At 40.1% G+C, this 4,483-nt stretch overlaps 1 long non-coding RNA gene across 1 annotated transcript; it reads left to right on the forward strand.

The window, feature by feature from the left end:
* The first annotated feature begins 231 nt into the window (after positions 1-231).
* On the forward strand, positions 232-2,308 carry LOC148212332 (uncharacterized). Its single transcript, XR_015789880.1, has 3 exons — positions 232-885; positions 975-1,011; positions 1,991-2,308. It is a non-coding gene; the product is annotated as an uncharacterized LOC148212332 (long non-coding RNA).
* Positions 2,309-4,483: the final 2,175 nt, after the last annotated feature.

Raw genomic sequence — 4,483 nt, forward strand, 5'->3', positions numbered from 1 at the left:
AGTAAAATTGAACTATAACGCCCCGAGTTCCTCAGGTTAGTTAGTCTCGAATCAGGAGATTTTATTTTCCTTCATTTAATTTTAAATTGATTGTTAATTAAATTTATTGATTGTTAATTAAATTTATCTTTACTATCGGGCTCTAAACTCCAACTTAAATTAATAATTACCGGGCTCCGTGTGGTGGGTCTTGTTTTAAGGAGGATGGACTTCTTTCCTCTTGGGCTTGGACGCGTTGGGCCTCCATTGAGGTAATTTGGTTTTAAAACAAAACAAAAGGAAAAGAAAACCCTAGCCCCAAGCCCCTTTTCTTTCTTCTTCTTTTTTCTTCTACCCTAGCCGCCCCCCCGGATTTCTCCTTCATCTTCCAACCCCGCCGCCCCCCTTCTCTTGTTTTCTGGCGAGGTGCAGCGGCTCCGGCGGCGCTTCTTCGGATCAACCAGCAGCGGTGGCGGCGACCTTCGGATCGAGCAGCGGCGCTGCGGCGCTCCTTCGAACAGCAGCGGCGACGTCCCGATCAAGTGGCGGCGCGGCCCCCTCCTCGCAGCGGCGCACGGCGGACTGTTACAGCGGCAGACCAGCGATGCGACTCCCCGATGTTCCGACGGTCTGCAGCAGCGGCGGCGCACCGCGACGATCTGCAACGAACCAGTGCGGCCTCCTCCTCGCGGCGGCGCACGGCGGACGGGCGGTACAGCAGCGGAACGGCGGCGACTTGCTGCTACGACCCGACGAACAACAACTCCAGCGACGGGATTTGTACGTTACAGCGGTGTTTAGGACGTTTGGCGGTGACCCACATCCGTTTGAAGCTCGATTTAGGCTACCCACACCTTGGCGAGTTAGATCTAGGTGACCCACATCTATACGAAGTCGGTTTTGGTGGTAATGCGTCATTCGAACCCTTTTAGAGTTAATTTCGAAGGATAAATAGCGTACGTAACATGCTGTATTTTCTGTTTTGGTGTGCTTAGGGTGAGGTCCACGCAAAACTTAAGGGCGAGGTTGTGGGTAAGTAGACAAGGGGCGTGTTCGTGTGTTAATGTATGCTCGATGGTCTCTAACGTGCTGATTTGTGGCGTTTAATGCTAATTTTGTAATGTCATTGTGCTAAATAATTTTCGTTGTGTTAGTCGATATACTAGGAATGGTGTTGGATATTTGTCGATGAAAATGGTGAGTTTTCTGCTTGCTAAACTGTGAGTATTGCTGTGGTAATGTTTGTTGCCTGGATATGCATGTTTTGTTCGGCGTGATTAGTGAGCTATTATCCTTAGTAATACTTGTCAACTAATGGTGTTGGATATTGAGCATGATTGGTTATTATTTCGTTATTAGAAAGTTGTTAAGGTTGTGAAAGCATGCTGAACTGTATTTGTGAGTTGAAAGATGCAGGGTTAGTGGTAAAAGAAAGTATATAGTAAGACTCTGGTGAAAGCTGGATTTTTGGAAGAAATGAAGAAGTGGGTGTCAGGGCCTCGGGTATAAATGGTCGGGGGCTGATACGTCACTAATGGAGTATCGAGGCCTCGGGTATAAATGGTCGAGGGTCGATACGAGGAGTCCTTTGGAGGGAAAACTATTGGGGCCTTGGGTATAAATGGTCAAGGGCCAATAGATGGGAAGTCATCGGGGCCTCAGGTATAAATGGTCGCGGGCCGATGCAACAGGGTCGGGGCTCTGGGTATAAATGGTCAGGGGCCGACCCTACTCGAAGGAGATAGCTGTGGAAGGGTAGGATAACTGTGATAAGCATAGAGGTACTGGTAATGTTAGGGAGACTGGAGGTTGGTTGTTAACATGTTTCCTGGTTGTGGTTCTCACTAATATGTTACGAAATGTGTATATGTTTAAATGCATAATGTATTGAAAAGCACGATTACGAATGTTTTTTGATATAGTTGAGCATGATGTGTGTGTGTGTGTTGGTGAGGGCTACTTACGGTGTATATTTTATATACTCACCCCCCCTCTACAATGATTGTTTCAGGTGAAGGACTCGTGGGCGACCATGGTGATGGGACGGAGGAGACATGACGAGCGAGGACCATAGGCTGCTTAGTCACTCTTGCTTAGTTTAAGTGATTAGTTAAGACATTATGTTAGGGTCAATAGACTATTTGTTCGTATTTGAATAATTGGGATATTTCCCCTTGTTGTTAGTTTCATTTCGGGATGGGTGCCTATTTTAGTTTTATTCCATGCTTTGAGTTTTGCCTAGTTTGAATAATAAACTTGTCTCGTGAGGTGATCCACGAATGTGGTTGAGTGATATACTATGAGATTGATTTGTCGTTAAATTGATGAGAATTGGAAATTTTGATTTTATAAATTTGTTTGTATAGGGAGCTGGCATGACGTATTTGGGGGTTAAGTTTAATTAGTTGGGTAGTTAACGTGACCTAGAATTGTGTGGGAAATTCTGGGTTGTTACATGAACACTTTAAAGAAAAGACTCGCAAGTGAATTTCAAATCAAGGACCTAGGAACGTTAAAGTACTTCCTAGGAATTGAGTACAACGACAATTTATAGTGATAATTTTAACAGTCAATACTGTCAGTTTTAACTATCATGTTATGTTTAGTAATGACATTAATTTATGATCGCGAAAAATGTCACAGAGAAGTTTACAACGACAATTTAAAACCATCATGGTATACTTAATAATGCCAACTTCCGTGTTTCAGAAATGTCAATAGAAGGCCTTCAATGACTTTTTTTTTGTCACGAAACCTATTTTGTTGACATTTATGAATGTAACATGTTTCATATAAACCTGTTTTGAAATATTTTTAAAAATTGTTTTCCATAGTTGTGCCTAATACCTATCAATTGTGACGTATTTTACATACATAATATATATATCTATATATATATCAATTAGTACACCAATCCCCTTGCAAATATAAAGTGTATACTTATAGTAATAAATATATATCAACGAAGTTTTTTCATGTCCATCAACCCCGTACATAAACAATCTACATACCAAGTAACTGCTAACCCAACAAAAAATGGCCCAACAGTCATTTTTTTAATATTCCAAGTAGCTACCCGCCATGGTTCTCCAAGCTCTTCTTTGAAGACCTAATCAATGTAAAAAAAGTTCAAATATTTCACAATACTATCTGCGAAAGGTCAAACTACAACAAATGTAGCTAACATATTACTATTATGTGTTGTTAGAGTTCATACCGTGTAAACGTGGAAGGTCAAACTACAAAATGACTCTAACATATTACGAAAAGCCTCGCTCCCACGTGCTGAACAACATATTCAAAATAAACAATTAAGAAAACATGAATCTAACTTCGTACATTGGTTTGTGCATAATGAATACTCGTTAAAAAAAATTGTGATTTGTAGCAAGTATACTCGAAACAATTATTTATCTCTTTTTTTTGGGGGGGGGGTGTTTGGCATGGTGGTGTTTTGGATAAAGTACAATATCAATATTAACTCGTTCAATCTAACGAGCATGCTATTACTTGATTTGAATGGAATAAATTATTAGTATTCCAATAAAAAAATTAAATAAGAAATACATAGTCTTCTTATATAGAATAGAGGCCCACTACATAAAAGGAAATAAAGAAATTAATATTGACAGCTAATTTACACCTAATATTTACAAATAATGAACCAACAACATTCCCCCTCAAGGTGGTTTAAAGATGTGTTCCATTGCCAGCTTGTCAATCATTCTGTCAAATTGCACTTTCGGTAGTCCTTTTGTCAACACATCAGTAGTCTACTCTATCGTTGGGAGATAAGGGATACATATCACACCAATGTCAACTTTTTCTTTTATGAAATGTTTGTCCATTTCAATATGCTTAGTCCTATCATGTTGAACTGGATTGTGGGCTATGGAAATGGTAGCCTTGTTGTCGCAATAAACTCGTATGGGTGCCTTCTGAAAGACTCTTCATTCTTCAAATAACCTTTTTATCCATATCCCTTCACAAATACCATGGGCTAAGGCCCTAAATTCTGCTTCAGCACTCCTTTGGCCACTACATTTTGTTTCTTACTTCGCCAAGTGACTAAGTTACCTCTAAAAAATGAACAATAACCTGAAGTAGATCTTCTATCTATCGTACTTGCTACCCAATCAGCATCGGTATAAACTTCAACCTGTAAATGGTTGTGTTTTTTGAACAATATACCTTTTCTTGGAGTCTCTTTTAGATATCTTAAAATTCTATAGGCAGCTTCAAAGTGAACTGGTCCTGAGAGTGCATAAATTGGCTTACCATGCTTACTACAAAAGTAATATCTAGGCGTGTGTGAGATAGGTAGATGAGTCTTCCTACAAGGCTTTGATATCGTTCCTTATCCTTTACTTCTTCTCCTTTTGCAGCTTCCAATTTTAAATTAGGTTCAATAGGTGTCTCAACTACCTTGTATCCAAGCAAACCTATTATCGTCTGCATGTGTAGGGTTTAGTTAATTGCTCACATTGGCCAAAAGGAAAGGAAA

This window comes from Momordica charantia (assembly GCF_013281855.1).
Source record: "Momordica charantia cultivar OHB3-1 chromosome 3 unlocalized genomic scaffold, Mcharantia_2.0 BLBB01000003.1, whole genome shotgun sequence".
NCBI lineage: Eukaryota > Viridiplantae > Streptophyta > Magnoliopsida > Cucurbitales > Cucurbitaceae > Momordica > Momordica charantia.